Consider the following 22,400-nt stretch of genomic DNA (forward strand, 5'->3'; position numbering starts at 1 on the left):
ATGTGATTATTAGCCTCAAATGAGGCTTAGGGATTATCTGTGGATTTTCTCCATCTTTGTGGCAGACACAATGGAGAGGGGAGGGGTTATGATTTCAGAATCTGGGCACTGTCTCCAAAGCTTGGAGAGTCAAATGGATTTGACTCTGTGACTCTGAACAAATCACTCCACCTCTCTGAGCCTGCTCTGTTTCTTTATGAGGAAAATAGAAACATGCTAAGGCATATTCTTGCCCACCACAAGAATATTATATTCTCAGAAGTTCTGGTTTGAAGAATCTTACATAGACCCATAGCACTCTACATTAACCTCTAAACATCTTAACTCCATTGCAATCCCTCAGCCACTTGAGAGAATAGAATCACTAATTAACAATGACAGCAAAAATAATCACAGTACCAACCAACATTTACTGAGTTCTTTTTCTTTCTTTCTTTTTTTTTAATAAATTTTATTTTTATATTCCCCTTACAATTGCAACCCCCTTATTTTGACCCAATCCCTCCCCTCCCCAGCCCCCACCCCCCATAGAGTGTCCCTCGTTCATAGTTGTTTGTTGATTTTGATGTTTTCTTTCTTATAGTTATTCTTTTTCCTGGTCCCTTATTTAAGTTTTCTAGATTCCTGCTATGAGTGAGACCATCCGGTATTTTTTTTTTTCTTTCTGGCTTATTCTGCTGAGTATGATCCCTTCCAGCGTCATCCATGTTGCTGCAAATTGCATGTGTTTATCTTTTTTGAATGCTGAGTAATATTCCATGGTGTATATGTGCCACATCTTCTTGATCCAGTCATCTGTTTTTGGGCATTTGGGTTGTTTCCAAAGCTTAGCTATTGTAAACAGTGCTGCTATAAACATAGGGGTGCAGGTGCTCTTTGGAATGGATGTTTCTGTATCCTTTGGGTAAATACCTAGGACTGGAATTGCTGGATCATATGGAAGCTCTATGTTTAGTAGGTCCAGAAATCTCCACACAGCTCTCCGTAGTGGTTGGACCAGTTTGCACTCCCACCAACAGTGCAGGAGAGTTCCTTTTTCTCCACACCCTCACCAACATTTGTTGTTGCTAGTTTTTTTAATATGTGCCATTCTCACTGGTGTAAGATGGCATCTCATGGTAGTTTTGATTTGCATTTCCCTGATGACAAGTGATGTTGAACATTTTTTCATATGCCTGTTGGCCATTTGCATTTCCTTTTCAGAGAAGTTTCTTTTTAGCTCTTCTGCCCATTTTTTGACTGGATTATTTTCTTTGTTGTTGTTGCGTCTCATCAGCTCTTTGTAGATTTTTGTGATCAGTCCTTTATCATTAGTGTTGTGTGCAAAAATGTTCTCCCAGTCAGTGGGGTTTCTCTTTGTTTTGGTTATTGTCTCTTTTGCTGTGCAGAAGCTCTTTAATTTGATGTAGTCCCAGCTGTTTATCTTTGCCTTCACTATCACTGCTTTGGGTGATGTGTCTGTAAAGATGTCTTTGAGGTGCATGTCATGTAGTGTTTTGCCTATATTTCCTTCTATGTATTTTATGGTTTCAGGTCTTATGTCTAGTTCTTTAATCCATTTTGAGTTGATTTTTGTGTATGGTGTGAGGTAGTGGTCAAGCTTCATTCTTGTGCATGTAGCGACCCAGTTTTCCCAGCACCATTTATTGAACAAACTTTCTTTGCTCCAATGCATATTACTGAGTTCTTCTTAACATAAGCACTTTACAGACACATTACCATTGAATCCTCTCAGTAATTCTTTTGTTTATTGATTCTATTTTATTCTCATCTAATATATGAAGAAATTTGGTTTCATATGACTTGTTCAATATCAGAAAATTGGTGAGGGGTAAGACCAGGCTTGGAACCCAAGTTCTAGTCTCCAAAGTCAATATTTAAATCCCCTGTTCAATGCCTCAGTTGCTTGCGTCATGATTTCTATAGAATATTCTGGTATGGGTTTGAAATGGCTTTTCTGAGTAACATTTTTGCAATCAGATTGAACCCCTTTTATGCACACTTACTCTACAGGCCTCCCTGAGTCACTGTTTCCTCATCTGTAAAGGGGGTAATAACATTTTTCTTAAGGTGACTCTTGAGGACTGAATGAAAAACAGTAAATATTTGAGACATATCAGGTTCCCTTCTTTTACCCTCAAAAATTAATATAAATTAATTTGCTGGGGCCTCCCTGGTGGCACAGGAGGTTGAGTGCAGCGCTGTGAGGCTGTCTGCATCCTTTGCGGCGCGAGTTCAATCCCCAGCCAGCTGGGGAACAACACACATGGCGTGGCAGACCTCTCCTGACTTGCCCGCTGCTCCCCTCAGCAGTGTGTTTCAGTGCATCTGCCTGTTCTGCTCCCCACTCTCTTTGGTGAATCTTCTTACCCCCCGCAACTCTGGCCTGTACTCTACTTCTTTAAAAAAAATTTAAAAATTGATTTTCTGAAATAAAGACAAGTGGGTTTTAAGAACATCGATAAAACTGGAAAACAAGTCAGGTGTGAAATTGCCGATATCCAAAATTGTCTACCTACCGACTTAGTGTGTCATTGCACTGACACTGGACCTAGGTGACATGGGAAAGAGATGGGGAAAGCGTTCATGGAGCCACTTTTCCAGGCACTATGAGTTCAGAGAGAGACACAACCAACAGATCCCCTGCTCTCAGAGAGCAATTCTGGTGAAAGAAACAGAAGCAACAAAAAGATAAGGAGATGTTTCAAAGAGGAGCAAATGGTAAACCAGGCAATCGTATAGAATGTAACTTGGCATGAGAAAGGGCAATGTTAGAGAATGTGGGCAAGTAAGCTTCCTACAAGAAGAAATCTGTACAAAGACCTGAATATTGAGAAATAGTGAGCTGTGGAGAGACCTGAGATCCCAAGCTGGGAATGAGACATATGTATTCAAGGAGTCGGGGGAAACCTCTGTGGCTAGTGTGGTGTGAGCAGCAGGGTAAGTAATGGAATAATATGATCAAAAAGATGGGGGGGTGCCTAGATCACGTAAAACCTCAAAGTACCCTTCACATTTGAAAGGACGCTTGGGATTTATTCTAAGTTCAATAGGGAAAATGCCATTAGCAGTTTTTAGCAGGAACCTAATAACTTACCCTGTTTTTATATTTTTTAAAGCATATTAAAGTGAAATGAATATGGGCATTTGATTTATGACAAAGACTGCAAGCAAAACAGTGAAGGCGGGAGAATGACCTTTCTTTCAATAAGTGGTATTATATCAATAGGATAGCCATATGATCAAAAAAATTAATTTTAACCCCTACTTCATACCATACACTGAAATCAATATTACATGGATTGCAAATCTAAATACAAAATATAACACAATTCTAAAAGATATGGAAAATGCTTTCATGACCTTGAATAGACAAAAATTTCTTCAACAGGATACAGAAAGTACTCACCATAAAGAGAAAAACTTGATCATTCATATTGCAATAAAATGAGCAAATTTGACTCATAAAAAGACACCATTTACAAAGTAAAAGGGCAAGCCCATGCTGAGAGAAGATATTTATAATGCATATAACCTCAGGGGGCCTATCTAAAATACATAAAAAAATCATACAAATCAATAAGAAAATGACAGATGTCACAATAGAAAAGTTGACAAAAGACATGAACAAGCATTTCATTAAAGAAGTTTTCCAAGTAGGCTTTGTGCATGTAGAAATGTGCCTTGTTAGTCATCAAGTAAATTCAAATTAAACCACTATATCTTCACTACATCTATAAGATGGCTAAAAGTAGAAATTGATTGACAATACCAAGTGTTAGTGAAGATGTAAAGCAATTGAAACACTCAACACAGCTTATGGGAGTGTAAATTGGCATTCCCCCCTTGGAGAACTGTTTGAAAGTATTTCTAAAGCTGAATAAATGCACACCCGAGTAAATGCACACCTATTTACTCCACTCCTGGGACTATATCTCAAAAAAAAACCCTTTTGCATATGTATTGAAAGGTTTAAACAAAATTTGGAGGCACCCTAAAACTTTATCAACAGGTTGAAATATTTTGGGAATACTATATAGCAAGGAAAAGTACCTTGTTGCCGACACAGGCAACAATGTGGCTGACGTGCACAAGCACAATATTGAGCCAAACACAAAAGATCATGTGTTTTATAATGTCCAAAATCAGTAACACTAATCTACCATATCAGAAGTCAGAATTTTGGCTACCTTTGAGGAGGAGTAAGAAGACAAACAACTGGATGCCATTGTAGGAACTCATATGATCCTTTTCACTATCTCGGTGTTTGGTTACATAGTTGTGCTCACTTTGTGATAACTAATTAAGCTGTTTACATGATCTGTGTTCTTTTCTGTACAGAATGTACATTTTAAAAATCACTTTGGGGAGCAAGAGTAGAACCAGAGGGACCAGCTAAGAAGCTATAGTACTCCAGGCAGGAAACTGATGGTGTAAGCTAAGCGGGGAGGGGGAGCGGTGGTAGAGAGGGAAAGAAGTTAGCCAATGAAGAATGCATTTGGTGGGAAGAGTTTGAATGTCCTGCTGGTGGATTGAATAAAGTGGGGAAGGAAAAACTCAGCCATGGCCCTTGGACTTGTGATCCAAGCAGCTGAGCAGATGTGGATCCAGATGAGGAAAGAAAAATAGGAAAGAAACCAGAATCATTTAGGTGCCAGAATCATTTAGAGGCATCAATTAGATGCCTCTATACATTATCTCATTTATTTCCCCCAGAATCTTTCCTTGGTAACTATTTTTATCACCACTTTACAGAAGAAATAACACAAGTTTTCAGAGATGAAATAATTTGTCCAGGTTTACACAGGTATGGGAGGAAACAAAACAGAAAGGTATTATCTGGGAGACAGTCAGGTGTGGTATTGAAGCCTGCAGACCTAAGTCAAACAGCTAGATTTTGAAGCCTACCTCTACCAAAGTGTAACCCTGGGCAAGACTCCTAATTTCTTTTTATTTATTTATTTTTTAACCTATAAAATGATCGCAAGAGTCATACCTACCTCATAAGATGGATATACGCCAAGGGCTTTAAAGCCTGCTACAAGTCAGCCCTCTGTAAGTAAGCTATTCTCAGGGTCCATTTGGACTTCCCAGAGGGGTGGAGAAACAGAAGGTAGATTTTAGTTCTTGAGCCAAAACTGAGCTTCATTTGCATAATGATTGCTCTTTTTAACACTGGCACAAATGATGGCACATAATAGTATTGCTACATAATAGAGACCATCAGGACATAAATCCAGAAGCCAAAAGATATAAAGTGCAAATAGCAGAAGAAATCCTGGCTTGCCTGGGTGTTGGCCACCTGGGTGCTAACATACTTTTCTGTATGTTGGAGAGGAAAATTGTTGCAATTATTCAGCAACCGTTTTTGGAAAGTTAAATAAATGTCAACCTCCCCAAAGTAATCAGAGGTTGGGCCCTCAATTTTTACTTCCCCAAATCAGTAGCTCAAAAAATTCTATACTCTTGGATTAAGTGATATTTCTCTCTTGATTACGTGATACTTCTCTCTTATTTGAATTGTTGCAACAGTCTCTATACTAGATTCCACCAGTTTGTCCCTCTTCAACAAATACTTACTAACTCCTGCATTGTTCCAGAGTCTCTGGACATTCTGTACAGAAAAGAACACAGATCATGTAAACAGCTTAATTAGTTAGTCAGGTTCACATGACTCCAGAGATATTTCTGTTAGTAGAAAGCACTTTGCAGATTATAAGGGGCCGATCCAATGATGCTGCTGTGGGCTGATCAAGTCTGTGATGGAAGCTGTTAAAGCAGAGCTCTTGCCTTGCAATGGCTCCCCACTGCCTATAGGATAAAAGCAAACCACCAAGTTCAAGCTGAATTGTAGCCTCATTTCCCATTCTCTGTCCCTTACAGGAGACTTAGAATCACAACCACTAACTAAACCACTAATAGTTCCTTTATTTCCATACCCCAAGGCCCTTGAATATTCTGTTTAGTCTGTCTGAAATATTTTTCATGTTTTTTTCCTGTCTGGAAATTCCCTCTTAGTCCTCCAAGGTCCAATTTCAACCTCCTGCAACTACACGCATGCACACACACACACACACACACACACACGTAGCCTTCATCCCTCCTTCCTCTGTTTCGCAGCCTTCTCTCCATGAATGTTTGTCAATAGTTTTGAAGATATAGCAGAATGACTTAAGAATTATCTTCAAATTCCAGAACCATCCCTGTTCACCAAACATTCAGATTCATTAGGTCTAGGGACTATAACAGTTAAGAGTTCAAGCTTTGACTCAAACAAATGCAGGTTAAGTCCCAGCTCAGCTGTTTATCAGCCTTATCACCTTGGTCAACTTACTCGCTGCAAGGGAATAGTTATAGGCAGAAATGATTAGTTGAGACAAAGTGTGTAAAACACTTAGCATAATACATGATTCCCCGGAAGCATTGAATAAATTGTAATTGTGATAGACAAGAATTTCGGTTTATTCTGACACTGTAGCCTATCAATTTCCTGCCCACCCCACCCATCTCCAGGTGGAGAATCACTGCTGACTCTCAAATTGTGTTATGATCCATTGTGTATGTGCCTGTGTCTCTAAGTCATGTGAAATCCTCACAGTCTGAAGCCAGGTCTTAGTTCTAGCTGCTCGGCATGTGGCTCAGTACCAGGAGTGGCGTCACCGCTTACCAAGCTGTGTGTCTTTGGTGGGATCAGCCCGCCTCTTTTGTCTTCAATCGTTTTCAATGTAAAACGAGGAGAATAATACCTTCCAGATGGCTTGCTATGAATATCAAATGATATCAGGAAAGTGAAGGCATTTTGCATGGTGTGGAGAAGTGAGTGGTCATTAAGGATTTGCTATCCAGAGTAAAAAGGGCCTGATTCAGACCTGTCATCTCACGGCCACATACTTGTGACTCTACTTCTCTCTCTCCTTCCCTACCCCATGGAATATGAGTATGATCCTCTTTCCTTAGGCATCCTTAGTTAATTTGCAGCTAATAGAAGCTTCACATGACCTGCACAACAGTTCAAGCCATCTCAGGAAGAAAGGGACTATCACAACATTGGTGGAAGGTCAGTTCTTCTCAGAATACTAACCACAGAAAATAATGCAGTGAGCAACACAAGCATGACCCTTACTCCCACCAGTTTTCAATTTAGTTGAGGGAAAGCCAATGACAAACAAGTAAGCACATAAATAAAATCATCTCAGAGAATAATTACTAAGAAAAATGTATTAGTCAATGCTATAAAGTAATTAGGGGGAGCAAATTAGATAGAATAGGCAGAGAAGGCCTCTTTAGGAACTGACATTTGAAATACAGAAATCCAAAGGACAGGAAGAGTTCAACCATGTGAAGATCAACATAATGAGGGTTCAAAGGAGAGAAAACCAAAAACAAAAATTTGAAGTTTGCTACAAAATAGATGTCTCTGTAGAAAAAAATCCTGGAGTCAGGAGAGAGTTGGTGGTGATGAATTAGGTGGATTAGGTAGAAATACCACCACGTGAGGGTTTGTAGGCTTTGATTTAAATATATATATATGGAAATCAAATAAACGTTCACATGAAGTTATTTTGACTTCTGCTTCTCATGTGTGCATTCATTCAGCTGACGTAATGCAACATCCATTGTGTGTCAGACACCATGTCTGAGATGGAGATGCAGAGAAAAATGAAACATGGAGCCAGTTTTTATGAGCCTGGTAACTGAGTGTATAGATTCATGGGTAATTATAACACACAAAGTGATAAGAAGGTGAGTAGAGGGATGTAAAGCCTGGGGAGCTTAGGGGAGGGCTGGTTGAGTACGCCTTAGATGAGGGAAATTTTCATTGAGAGTGAGAACACTAGACTTGCAGATAAAGTCTGAGTCATGTGAGGGTGGAAAGTTCCAGCCAAAAGGAACAGGGGTTTCTAAGGCACTGGGGTGCACCTTTCCAGAACGAGGGGTCCTCTGTCCTGGTGGGAGGGAACAGAGCTGGAGCGGAGGCCCTGGTTTTCCTGGTGAAGGACCTTAAATAATGCACCAAAGAGTTTGCTGTTTATTATGTAAATGCTCTCTATAGAGAGAAGGTTTAGGAAACTCTATTCCGTGAACTTTAGGGCAGAACTGCCTGTATGGGGAACTCCCCACGTCTCCCTTTTGGTTTCACAGACACCTCTGCTGGCGCCCTCTCCCGTCCCCGCCGCCAGCCCCCGCCTCCTTTCTCAGGAAGCTTGGGTCTCCCTGGGAGCGGGTCTGCCCTTGGGGGAGGCCTCTCGGCTCTGTGCCCAGCAGCAAGACTGACATTGGGGCGGACCAAAGAGGGGCTCGGCGCTCCCCGCGTGCACAGGTGCTAGCTCAGGCAGGAGGGAGCGCCTCGGCGGAGGAGGCCAAGAAGAGAGGGAGGGAAAGGCGCGCCAGAATCTCCGTCCCGGGCGCCCTGGTCGGCCGCGGAGGAGCTGCAGCCTCCAACAGGTTCGTAGAACGCGCGCTTGCTCTCTGCTGATGAGCCGCCACCTCCTCTGCTAGAGCAGGTTCGCGGGAGAGACCCTAGCTATAGGCCCCGCGCTGCGGAGCTTCCTAAAGGCGGCTTCCTCCGGCCCTGCCTCCCTCCCCGGCCAGCTCTCAGACGCCGGCGGCTCTTCCGGGGCGAGGCGGAGGGCGCAGCGGGCTCCCTCTCGCTCCAGCACCACCTCGGGAGCAGCTCCCGCGCCCGACGGGGTCCTCTCCCCGCGTCGGTATTGGAAAGGCGGACCGCGTCCTCCGGGTCGGCTCCTTTGCTAGTTCCGTCCGGGTTTAGCAACGCGGCAGCCGAGGACAGTCCTCGCCCCCGCGGGCTGCTCTCCCCGCGTCAGCACCGCGGCGGCGGACAGCTCCTGCCGGCTGCGCGCCGGCTCCCCGGCGCTCGGGGAACAAAGCCGCCGGGCTTGGGTCTCCAGAGTTCCTAAGGGGTGGGTGATGGCTACGATTGGGGGATTTCGGTTTCCCCTAGGGCAGTGTCTGGGGCGAGCTGGGGAGGGGGGCCTAGTCGCAATCGCGCGTCTCTGACTTGGGTCTTCAGTTCGCCAAGGCCTGCCTGGTCGTGCAATGGCGGGTCCCAGCTGGAAGTCGGATAGAGAGTGGGAGGGGAGACAGGCACCAAAGGATTGCGGGCTCCAGCTGGGAGAACTGGGCATAGGCTAGGAAGGGGTGCGCCTCCCCCTCCTTCCTCCAGACCCCCACCCCCTCCCTAACTCAAGACCACGGACTTTCTTTGGAGAACCTCCCATAGAGAGATGCCCGCGGCTGGCAGCTGCAATCACTGACTCTGGCTGTCCCCGAATCATCCCTAGAAAGTGTGAAGCTGAGTTTCCGTGGGGGAGGGGGCCGAGAAACCGCGGGGAAGCCACACGAACCGGCAGCTACGTGCTCCCCTCTCCCTCCTGCCCAGAGTTCTGCCCCCACCTCGGGAGAGTGGCCGTTGAGGAAGGAAGGGGAAGTGGGGGGATCCGGGCAGCAGGTCGTGAACTCGATTTGCCTCTAAGAGGTTGCAATTAGCAAGAAAAGAGGTTGAAGGTGTATGAGAAGCTTCCAAAGGAGGAAGCCAGTTCAGCAGTAGGAAACCAATTGTGGAAGAGGAAACCTTTTCTCTGGTGGCTGAAGCTGAGAAGGCCCTGGCGCACGCGATCCTCTGGCTCACTGACAGTCTCACCCCGGGAGACCAGCCTGGGGGCCAGAGGTGAATGGCCCAAGGTCACTCAGCAATTTAGTAGCAGAACCAGGCCTATATCACAGGATCCCAAAGTCCTGGACCTGTTGTGTAACATTTATAGAGAAGTCTTTAAAAATGCCAGATGCGGGGCAGGGAGGAGGGGGGTGGGGGGGTCATTTCTGGGTCCAAATCGCAACCCTCTCATTATTAGCACATAACCTTGGACAAGCGATCTGAGAAGGCAGGTTACCAGAATCCTTTTCTAGTGAGAATTTAATGACATGCATATGCTATGGGTTAGGGCAATGCTTCACACATAATAAATACTCAGAAAATGGCATCTACTGTGCCTGCTATTATTACTTCTGTGAACGTGTATGGAGGATCTCCTAGCGCCAGGCACTGGCTTTGCACTAAGGAGACAGACTTGTCCTGACAGAACACACACCTGCAGAGGAAACAGGAAACAAAGCATTGCCATATAAGTGCATCATCAAGGTGAGTATACAAGGCTGTAGGATCTTAGAGGCAGGAGTGGTGAGCAGGAGTGGTGAGCTGGCGTGAGGAGGGAGGCGTGAAAGTACTTCAGACAGCTGGGACTGTGTGTAAAGGCTTAGATGCATGAATCACAGCCCTCAGGGTGATGCCACTATGCCAGAGGGTCCTTGGGATGGGACTGTGAAATAAGAATGGGGATAAAAGGTGGAGCCTGTTTCCAAAAGGCCTTCTGGGAAGAAATATTTGAGATTTGTTTTTAATAGAAACAATAGTATAATAAACCCCCACATACCCACCATCCAGCTTCAACAACACTTGAACAGCTTCAATAGTTGGCCAATTTTGTTTCATCTATACCCACACCCACTCTTGAGAGAGAGAGAGAGAGAAAGAGAGAAATCTACTTTGAAGCAAATCCAAGACATCATATCATTTCATGTAGAAGGATTTTAACATTGAGAACAGCTTCTATGATACAAATGGTGAATTAATGACTCGGGAAGTCACTAATTCAGATTATGACTTTCCCTCCTCGATCTGTTCTGAACATCACTGTCTTTGTCAGAAAGTTTTGACAGAGGTCACACTCTGGTGATGAGGCACAGCATTTGAGAAAATACTTCTGAAAAAAACACAACCCTCAACAAGTTTTACCAAGTCAGAATTACTTATCTCTACTATCTACACTGTGACCATAGGCTAGTGATCATTTGCAAGCCTGGTCAAAAGACAAATTAAATACATAAGAAAAAAAGAAAATATGTTAGAACTTTCCTTTTGAAGTAACCTGAATCATAAAGTCATAGGAATACAAGACTTAAAGTCACTGAAATCAGTGATTTGGAAATCATCGTACCCAATAGCCAAAAAGGTCAGAGACAGGGAAGAATTCGCCCAATGTTCCTCAGTGCTGAGATCACAGCCAAAACTTTTGACTTATGACCCAGAGTTCTCTTTGGTTCACCTTTTTGCTTAGAAGATTTAGCCTTAGAGTTTCTCAACACATAAGCTTGGGGTGTCATTTTCTTCCCATCCCAAAGAGACTGAAAGGCAGAGGGGGATCCAAGAAATGTCCTTGGTTCTCAAGAGGATGATAGCATACAGCACTTGATCTTTCAGACACCCTGATGCATTTACTCTCCATATCCTATGGAAGAAGTTGATGATAGTGGAATCTATATTCCCATCAGAGTGTGAGTCTCCTGGCCAATCCCCTTGGTTCGCATTAACAAAGGGCTCTGCAGTCAGTCACCTAGACCTCACATCTGTGGATTTTTGCCCATCCCACTGGCCTCACTGGATACACCTCTCTGCATCTGTTCTGAATTTGGCTGCACATGCTCTTGACTTAGATCGCCACTCCTTTAAAGTGCTTAGTGAGCGGTGCCCAGGCCCTGGCAGGACTCAGGGTTCTTGTGCTTCTCTGGAGCATGAGTCTCTCCTGTTATTGATGAAATGTGACGACCATGATGGGGGTGTCCTCTGATAAGACTCTGGGACCTTCACAAGTCAGCATTTCCACTTTTCAGGGATGTTCCTGTTTATAAAATAAGAAGGGAATTATCTCACAAGTTTCCCTAAATCTTAAATGGACAAATTAAAACACATACAAGGAGTTCTATGCATCTCTGGTGATGGGAAATCAACAGAATATGGTCAATAAAATCATGTTAGCTCTGGGAGGATAATTGTAGGCAAGATGTAGGAAAGTGATAAAGCTGGTGAATTTCATCTTAAGAAATTATCCCAACCCTTAGTCTGAGATGAGACAGATTTAGATGTATTACATGGGCCTAGTTGAATTGTTATCAGTAGGCTCCCATGGGGACCTTGGTGAACATCTACTCCTCCTCCAGCACTTATTCAATGTCTGTGCCAAGCACTCTTCCAGGTGCTGAACAAGATGCCCCGATCCCTGCTCCCAAGGGGCTTACAGATGGTAGTAGACGTAATCATTAATAACAATTCAAGTAAATATGAAAACACTTAAGCAGATAGACAGTAGGGGAAGTCTGTGCGAAATGGTGACATTGCACTGAGGCCCAAATAACAAGAAGTCATGTCATGTGAAGATGTGGGGCTGAACATTCTAGGCAGAGGAAATGGCTCTGGCAGGGACCCTAATGTGAGCCGGGCCTGTTTGGGGGCAGACAAGAAGCCAGCGTGGTGGGTGCAGACTGAGCAGGGGGAGAGTGGCAGCAGATGGGGGCAGTAAGGGGGTAGGACCCAAACCATGCAGAGTCTACTAGTGCCTGGTCAGGGTTTGGGATTTAATTCTAAATGCAATAATGAATTGTCACTGGGTGGTTTTAAGCAGGGGAGTCATAAAAACTGGTGTGTGTTTTTTATGATTCCTCTGGTTGCTGCTTGGAGAATGGTTGATATGGAGGTGCTAGTCTGGGCACAGTGGGGGCAGAGAGGACAAGACTGTTCCTTTGAGGTGCTTAGAATCCACCAGAGGAGATAGTAGCCAAACCGCAATAGCCCATGAGCAGGGCTATGATAGGGAGGAGTACAGGGCACAGAGACAATAAGAATTCACTCAGCCTGGAAGCATCCAGAAAGTCTTCCTGCAAGTGGCAATAAATAGCTCTTGAGTTGTACTTAAAAAAGGAAAGAGGAGGGCCCATGCCCAGGGCAGACAGAGAAGCAACACAGCAGCAGTGGATGCATGAACAAGAGCCAGGCTGCCTGGGTTCAAATCCCAGCCATTCCATTTAGCAGCTGTGTGGACTTAGGCAATTTATTTACCTCTCCATATCTCAATGGCCTCATCTTGGAAGATGATGAGAATCACAGCACTTATTTTAAGGTGTTTCTGTGAGGATCGAGGATTGAACAGGTTAAAATTAATGAAGTGCTTAGACAGTGCCTGGCATTTACAAGATGACATGTGAGAGATGGTTAAATCAAGAGAGGGTGAGATGGGAGTGGGAGAGTAGGGACCATACACTGGAAAATGTCAAGCAGAGCCCAACTCTGAAGACCTTGAAGATGTGCCCGTGCCACTCTATGAACAAGGAGGAGCCATTAACAGCTTTGCAGCAGGGAGCCAAGGGGTTGAGAGTAAAGCCCAGAGAGGGAAAGGCTCCAGCCCACAGTCACACAGGCATTTAGCAGCAAGACATCTCTCTCCCCTCCTGACCCAGAATTGGAGGCAGGTGGAGACAGTATATATTTTATTCCCTTATTGCATCCTCAAAGTTAAAAGAACATCTAGAATATTCTCAGTAAATATTTGTGGAATACATTGCTGAATCAATGACTAAACAGAACAGGAAAAGGATTCTTAAATCTTCAAGAAGCTCAGTGGGGCAACCACTCTCAGGAAATTCAACCAAACTCCTAGAGGTATTGACTTGAGGGTCACAAGGCCTTCCCACCCCCAGCTTCTGTGACAGAACACACTGCCACCCACACTCCCCCCCAGACAACCTCTCAAGTTGCAACCGGCATTGCTGCACAGGGTTCAGAAGTTAATCTTGGTAAAGTGCCTGGAAGATGAAAAGCATTCCCCAGACATTTCACGTGGTAATTGCCAATGCAGAAAAAATATATTTCTACATTTGCAAGAGGCAAACCTTTGTGTTCCACAAAAGCCTGCCATTAGCATTCCTCTCTCTGACTCCTCAGGAAGCGGTGACAGGCTAGTGGGCAAGTAGGGTCTCGCAGTTCAAGCAGCAGATGGCAAGAGACTCGCAGGAGCTCAGAGCCAGCTCTCACAGCCCTGAAAGCCTGCTCTCAGCACCAAACCAGGTGCTTCTCCAACCTGGAAAGAACCACAACCATGGCACTTACTGGCTGGGAATCTTAAGCAAGACCCACCATTTATCTGATCTTCAAGTTCATCATCTATAAAATGGAGATAAACATGCCCCCATCACTGCCACCACCATCACTAGGTCATTTGGCTTTTGATTCTGACAGTAACTCTGGGGGGTTGACTTATCATCCCATTTTACCAATGTGGACTCTGAAGCCTAGGAAGTGGCCCATTGATCCGTCAGTACGTGCAGAGCACCAGCGATGGGCCAGGCACTGCTTTAGCTGCTGGAGGGACCATAAAGAAGACTGACAAGATACAGCCCATGTTCTTATGGAGCTCATGACCCAGTGTGGAGATAGAAAAAAAGCAAGCAAATAAATAAAATGTTCACCGGGTCCTACAGGCACCAGGACATTAAGGAGTGTGAGCTAAGGAGGGTGGGGCCCGTTTCTGTAAGGCAGCCAGGGGGGACTCAAGAAAAAGTCCTGGACATTGATAGCTGCACAGGGAGAAGCAGCTGGCCCGTGGGACAAGGGTCCCTGAAGAAAGTGCAGAGGTTCTGGAGTAGGACAAGGTCACAGAATGACAAGGTCACAGAACAGGAACCAAGAGAGTGAGGGGGAGGAAGGTAAAAGAAAAGGGCAAAGAGGCTGACAGGAGCCAGAGCGGGCAGGGCCTTGAAGACTATGTGAGGAGAAGGGTGGCATAATCTAAATTGTAATCAAGACACTCCCCTCTGTCACTCCACCATAGAGGCTAGATCAGGGGAAGCCCATGTCAGAGTGGTGTCCCCCACCATCAGGCCCCATTTAGGCCGGCACCCTGCTGCCATTTCTTAAATGGGTCAGCCAGAGGGCAAGCAAAATGATGGGCTCCCCTGCTGGGAAAGAAATCCATCACTAGCTGGCAGCTGGTGGGCACTGCAGTGCCTTGTGGGCAGCATCCTAATGCCAAGAGGCAGGAGGGAGAGGGAGAAGGCACAGAGGTAGCCAGGACTGAGTGAGCGCCAGTGTCAGGTAGAAAATGTAAGGGGCACTAACAAACTCATCATCGAAGTAAATAACATTCTATGTAATCTCTTTTAAAAAAAAAATGAACAAATCTATAATGACAAAAATATCCAAAATTTCAAATAAAAACAGGATTCAAAATTGCCATATCAAGACTGAGGCACAGGGGGGGTCCATGCATGTGCAGGATCTAATCTTGGACCTGACATGTTCACTCAATGGCAAGGACACTTCCTAGGTCCCCTTCCCACTGGGAGCCAGCATCCGGAGCCCCCTGCTATGACCTATCAAAAATCAGACAGTTTCTCGTACAGGCCTCATTGACCACTGCCTACCTGAGCTGTGGAGACAGGAGCCTGAGCAGGCCCACACAGCCAGGAGGTAACGCCTGGTCTGCCATCCCAGGCACTGTCTAATGCCAAGCGGGCACTCCTTGTACACTATGGGACCCTGAGGAATGTGCATTTCTCCTCAAGCCTCAGTGTCCCCCCTCTGTGGTCTGGGAAGCTAATAAGATTTCGTCTCCAGAATCCAGCAACTGGACAATCAGGCCCTGACTGGCCAGCCTCTGCCTGATGAGTCCAGGGGCACAGGCTCTGGCAGCTGGACTGGTTCCCCAGGCAGGTGGAGTGGACAGGAGGCATCCAGCTCCACCTTCCTGGGCTGCCCAATCAGGGGAAGAGAGCGCATAAGCTGGCGTTGCCTAGGTGAGGGCTACGAGGTTGCTAGGACACAGTTTGGGAGCAGTCTAGTGGCAAGGGAGGCCTTGGCTGGGGCTGGGAGAGAGACCAGAACCTGCCACAAGGATCTTCTTGGGGGCTGGGGAAGGACCTCCATTCCCACAGGTGAGTCAGCCAAACGGAGCCCCCCCCCCCACCATCTCATGGTTCCAGGAGCCTTCCCAAGCCAGAAGGCTGAGTCTGATTCTCCCTCCACCCCACATCTCATCAAGCACAATTCTGCTACCTGGTCCTCCCATCTGGCCACCCTGAGCCTCGATACCTCTCCCCCTCTGGCTCCCTGCCTTCATGCTTCCTTCTCATCCCCACCCCGACTCTGCCCCCAGAAGGTACCCTCTAGAGTGCAAAGCCCAGACTGTCCCTGTCACCTTCAGGGCGAAGCCCACGCCCCACTAAAGCCCCTCATAACTAACCTGACAATCTCCCAGTCCCACCTTTCTCCCTGAGGTGCCCTAATTCCTGCAAGTTCCTGAGTCATCCACATGCCCTCCGTGCTTTATATATGTTGTCCCTTCCACCTGGAAAGTCCTTCCTGCTCCACTGTCCTCTAAGCCTCAGTTTCGGTCACCTTCTCAGGGAAGCCTTTCCTGCTGTCTCCTGGTGATGAAGTGCCTCTGACAAGCCTGCATTCATGGAGCGGCCACATTGACCCTAACTCTCTGCCTTCCCATTTGTGTCCCCATTAGACTATGAGCTTTAAGCATCTCCTGCCTTGAGTAAGACCTGGGGTCCCACTGTACAAGATCAAGACCTCTCTGAGCCTTCATGCCCTCCTCTGGAAGATGGGGTTACGTGGCCTCCCAGGCTAACGGGCTTATTAGAGACTGTGAGCGAGGGACATGGCAGATGCAGTGGGCATGGCACCGTGGCCCTGCAGCTTGTGTGGCAGCACATCCTGCTCTAATGTATGCATGCTGAATGGGCCCCTCTCTTGGCAGTGGAAAGCATAACTGTGCACGAGAGGGCTCTGTGAACAAAGCCCCATTCAAGTATAAGTGGTAATATTTCCATTAATACTATTGATTCCCACAAGTCCCAAGACCTGAGTCATCCCGACACAATCTCTTCTCACCCTCCATTCACTGAACAAGTCTACTAAGTATGCACCAGGCAAGGGGCTAGCTGGTTGGATTCAGCAATACATAGACATTAAACACTCGATTATGACACCCACATTCCTTGCCTTGCCTTCCTAAAGTCCAGTGTCCCAACCTACTGCCTGAAGCTGGGAGGTGGCCTTTGGCTCCAAGATGCCAGTCCCTAGCTGCAGCAGGCTCCACCCACATCACTCCTGCCCACCTCCTCACCTGGCCAGTCAGAAGCAGTAACAGCTGCCCTGCTTCTTACTTACTGGCTAGTTTTAATTCAATCATTGTCAGCTCTCTGAAAGCTGCCCTATTCACTGCGCTGTCACCAACATTTAGGGCATGGCCTGGCACATTCACCCACTTATTTACTCATCCATTCACTCACTCAACAGCTATTTATTCATCAGGTCCTGCTGAACAGCAGGCTCTGGGGAATCAGCAGGGCCCTGCCTCTCTGAGCCCTACTCTGGCAGGGGGACTGGGGGTGATGGAGATATTAGCTGAGACCAGGGAACTAGGTGCTGTGCCATGAGGGGGAATTAGAGGGGGAGGAGACCACCTCCATAAAGTGTTGATTTGTTCATCTGGTGGTTGATCTGTTGCGATCCCTGCTCCGCCATGTACATGTCTGTGATCTGGGGCAAATCCTCAGTCCTCACCTCTATTGATGAGACAATAGTCTCCACTCAGAATCACAGGACTGTGGCTCTGGAAGGGAGACAAAGAGAAGGTGACAGTTTACACTCAAACCTCTGCTAGCAAACATTGCAGCCCTGCAGCTGCCAGCCCTTGGCATTTGACCAGGAGGTGCCCTAGTGCAGCAGGGTGCAGAGAAGTAGGACTGTGGGCTCTGGTGCAGCCCTTTGCTCTCCCCTGTAGGAAACTGGCCCCACCATTTCCTGTGTCCACACCTGTGTTTTTCATCTACTGTTCAGGAGTAGAGCACCGACTAACCCTAACTTTGCAGAAGCATGTCTAACACACTTGTGGAGCATGGCTCGGTCAACAAATATTGCAGGGTATGTACCAATTTTCTGTGAGGGCTTGCACAGGCTCTGCAAACAGTCGGGTTAGACCCACCCTTACCTTTTAAGGAATGTGCACCACCTCCTAGGAGAAAGGAGAGGACAGTAAGTAAAATTTGAGGAGCTACAATGTAACCCATGTCTTCACAGCATCTTGTTTACTGACAGCAACAGTACAAACACATAGCACTTAGTGTATGATGTGGGTGCCATCATTAGTAAATGCCCCATTTTACGAATGTGGAACTGAAGCTGAGATGTGATGGATTTCCTCAAAGCTAATCCCAGAACTGCCAGCAGTAAGCTCCACCCAATGACATGGGTCAGAAATCACATTTAAGCCAGAGGCGACGTGGTCAGAGGTCCTACACAAGGTCTGGGGTCAGTAACTGAGGAGGTGTCAACCATTGGGTCTGAGGCCTAGCCTCTTGCTGGAATCAAGAGGATCACTGGGGGGTCTCTCTGGTGGCCTAAGGGTTAAGTCTCAGCACTACCACCACAAAGGCCTGAGTTCGATCTCAGCCAGGTAGCTGACCCACATGGCACAGCAGACCTCTCCTGTCCCACCTGCTGGTCCCCTTAACAGTGTATTTCAGTTGATTTGCCTGTTCTGCTCCCCACTCTATCTCTGGTGAATCCTTCTCTCTCTCTCTCTCTCTCTCTCTCTCTCTCTCTCTCTCTCTCTCTCTCTCTCTCTCACAAACACACACACACACACAAACACCCTGCACATCTGGCCTACACCCCAGTTCTTCTACACAAAATTAAATAAATAATTTTTTTAAATGTTACTTAAAAAAAAGGATTACTGTGGCTTCAGAAGAGGTGCAAGCCTCCCCTCAGTGGAATCTGAGGTTCAGCACCCACTCAGGAAGCCAGCCCCCCAAAAAGCTCTCTCCATCTCCCTTCAACTCCTTCTCTCCTCCTCCAGGAAGCTGTGTGTCTCTGGCATGCGATCTGCTCTGTCCATTGACTGAGGCTCCTACATCCAGTTTGGCCAAGAAACAGAGGTAAGTGTACTTCCCAGGACCACATTTACAGGTGGTGTTCGGGGTGCCCCTGACCCCGGTGAAGGGAGTCATGGTGACATTTCCTATCGATGATTGCCAAGAACACTTGAAAGTGGGAATGAGATGAATCCGTCTGGCTGTGTGGTAGAATGGTGTTGGCTTGTACTTTCAGAGTTGTTTACAACAGAGAAGTGCTGCTTGTGTGTTATCTTATTCAATGATGTTACCTGCCCCCAAACATTGGGTGTGTGCTATTATCCCCAGTTTGAAAATGAAGAAGTTCAGAGGAGAAAGGACTTGCCCAAAGACAAGAGGCTGGTAGGTGGTTTAGGCTGAATTCCAACCTCTTTTTCTTGTCTGTATCCCCAAGGGGCCTATGTACATTGTAGATGATCTGTACTTGTTTGATGAATGAATGAGTGAATTAATGGCAGGGAAGAGCAGGGCTAGAACCTGGTTTTCTTGTCACTCGAGTCTCATGTTCTTTCTGCTGAACTGCAGTTTATGAGTTCAGTATTCTTCCCACCTCTACTCCCTCTCCCATCCCAAGATTTCAAGTTTTTCCTGTGTGGTGTCCATCACCACTGCCAGCTGCAGATGGAAAGATGAAAGACAGCTCCTCTTCCAGGTGTTGTGAAAGCTGGGATCACACCCAGCGTCCCTTTATCCACAAGGGTTCTTCCCCAACACCCACTACCAGTAATCCAATGTGCATGGTTGTAAACTTGTTTCTTTAAATAAACAGTCTTGAGTTTCATACCAAATAATTTTTTTTAAGAGGAGGAACGTCTCCAGGCCACCTCGTATTTAGCATACAGTGAACCACATATTTGCACAGAGAGCGTGTGTGTGGATATAGAGATTGCTTGATCGCTATAGATATCATTGCTCACCCAGATGGGAGCTATTTATGATGTTGAGTCACTCCCAGCGAATGCCACTGAGGGATTCCAGGCTGGGCTCCCAGCCCCAGCATCACAGACCTCATGGCTCTCTGCCTCATCCTCACTGCTGACGAGAGAGAGAGAGAGAGAGAGAGAGAGAGAGAGAGAGAGAGAGAGAGAAGAGAGAGAGAGAGAGAGAGAGAGAGAGAGATTCCCCATTAAAGGACAAAGACTGAAGGTCACGTTTCAAGTCATTGCCCTCCATGCAAAGCACATACTCTTCAGATCATCTAGTCCAATAATTTTGTTGTATAGTAGAGAAAATCGAGACCAGAGAGGGAGAGCACTGGTCCAGTGTCACACAGCAAGTCAGTGCCAGAACCAGTCCTAGAGCTCAAATCTTCTGATAACTCTCTGGAGCTCTTTCCTCTCCCTGAGACACTTTCTTCAATTTCATCTCCACTGTCTTTACATTTCAGCCTGAAGAGCAATTTCTTAATCTCTGGAAACATGGAGATTTCTCTGAACACTTCCATCCTTGGGCTCCATCAGGAGGGGAACTGAGTCTGACTGCAGAATGTAGGCGATGCACCCAATGGGCTCTCACTGCATGTGTATTCGATCTTCTCTAAGGCCAAAACCAGTATCAATTCCTGGGGAACCCAAGCTCTCCATTTGAAAAAGCACCCATTAATCTCCACCTTCTTCTTGTCTCTACGCCAGTTCTCTATCCATGCAAAAATAGATTCCCTCCCACTCACCACCCACCTCTGCCCAATTCTATAATGAATCAATTTTATTAATAGGCTTTAGGATGAAAACCTAACAAAGGCTTTTTGTGAAAGTCACCCTTTATCTCCCTATAGTTCACTTCTCAAAGAATTCTAATAAACTGGTCAGGTGAGATTTCGCCTTACATAAAATATTTATTAATCTACTCCTTCCTGCCATACAGGAGGTGTTTATTTAAGCATTTCATGATCACTATCCTTTGTTTGGATCCTATTCAATTGTGCTAAAAGATAGTAGGATGAGATGGAAAGAGAGCATTTGGCATTAAGGCTGTATTCAATTCTATCTGGTCATGTACTGGCTCTGCATTCATGCTGATGGCTGAGAGAATTAAATTAGATAAAGCTTGCATGGTGTATGGCACTTAGCAAGTGCTCAATGCAGATTTGTGAATGAATTAACCATGGTCCTTATGAGCTTCATCCTATAGGGTGAGGAAACAACTCACTCTGCATTCTGAAGTCTTAAAGTCATGAAGGCCCAAAAGAGTAGTTTGAGAAGATTTAAGGAGCAGACTCCAGGAATTAGTCCACTGATTGAGCTGTCTTCTGGCCAGAAAGGAAGTTCTTCTCAGTCCCTTGTGTAAAGAGCTGCCTTAGATCAAGAAAAGTTTGAGTCTGGAATCTAGGTTCAAAACAGAAAACTCCTTGTAAGTGAAGATTGTGTCATGTTAACTGTTGGATTCTAACTTTCCCCCAGTCATAACTTGGAAAAGGCAAAGAGGTGCATAGTATGCATTGAGTTAAATTCAATTGACTTTAGCTGCTTAGAGTTTGCTAATGGACCCAACCCTAAGGCCTACCAAGGGGGGTGTTTCTTGGAACTCAAACTTAGTTTAGACCTGGTCTCACAGACAGAGGAGATCCTGAAGGTGATATTCTGGGGACATTCTGGGCCTTCCAAAGATGGAGGACTAGGACCCTGTCTAGGATAGGGAGAAAAGGACAGCAGTCCTGGCTTGGTCAACGGGCACCACAAGGTTGAATATCCTCTAGGAATCTTTAAAATTTCTTGGAACTCTGCCAGGATCTTGCCATATTTTCAGACCAACAGAATCTCCGGGGACATATACTTCATGGTCTCTAGCTATGGAAGTTCATAGACTCCTCCAAGAGCACCATATTTCAGATGCTGACACCATTGTAAATTGGAGTGTTTGTCTTCACTCCATCTTATTGGAGTGAAGCTTTGAGGGGTCTTAGTGATACATGATTCTAACTCCAGTCTTACATCAGACATTGATTGCTAAAGGGAACAGTGGCCCAGAAAGCACAACAGGGAATCAGACAAGGCCCCAGAAGATGGGGGCAGCACTACTGGGTCTCTTGGCTGGCCCATCTCAGGCACTGACCCTCAGAGGATGCAACCAGGCACCTGAGGGAGGCAGAAACTGAGGAAACAATGAGATTCAATGAGCAGGGTCTCTCACATCTTATTGTATTTACCGGTGTCCATGTGTGACTGTCCTCTACACTGGCTGGGAAACCCATCAAAGGTGCTACGTCTACTTCTTTCAGCCCACCTTCACTCCCTGCTTTGTGCTCTCTAAAACCCTGGGTAGAGAGGAGACATTGTTGTTCAATGAATGAATAACTACATCAGAGTTAGACTTCCAGAGAAAGATTTCAAGACAACAAGATGGAAATTTTCCTGATTTCAAGACAGCAAAGGTCCAAAGGAGAAATAGCCACCAAAATGATAGCAAAGACCCAGAAGTTGTCCTTCTAGAGTTTGGTTTACAAGAAATTGAACTAAACAGACAGGGTGGTAGCATGTATATTTAAAGTAATGTTCCTCAGCATCCCAGGCTTCTGCAAGGGGATTTCAAGGGCCAATATATGTTGGGTTTAGGCAAGGGAAGACTTCCAAAAGAAGCTCTGAATACAACAGCCCCATATATCTGCTTTATATATGGAATAAGCACAC

Source organism: Talpa europaea (genome assembly GCF_964194135.1).
Source record: "Talpa europaea genome assembly, chromosome: 9".
NCBI lineage: Eukaryota > Metazoa > Chordata > Mammalia > Eulipotyphla > Talpidae > Talpa > Talpa europaea.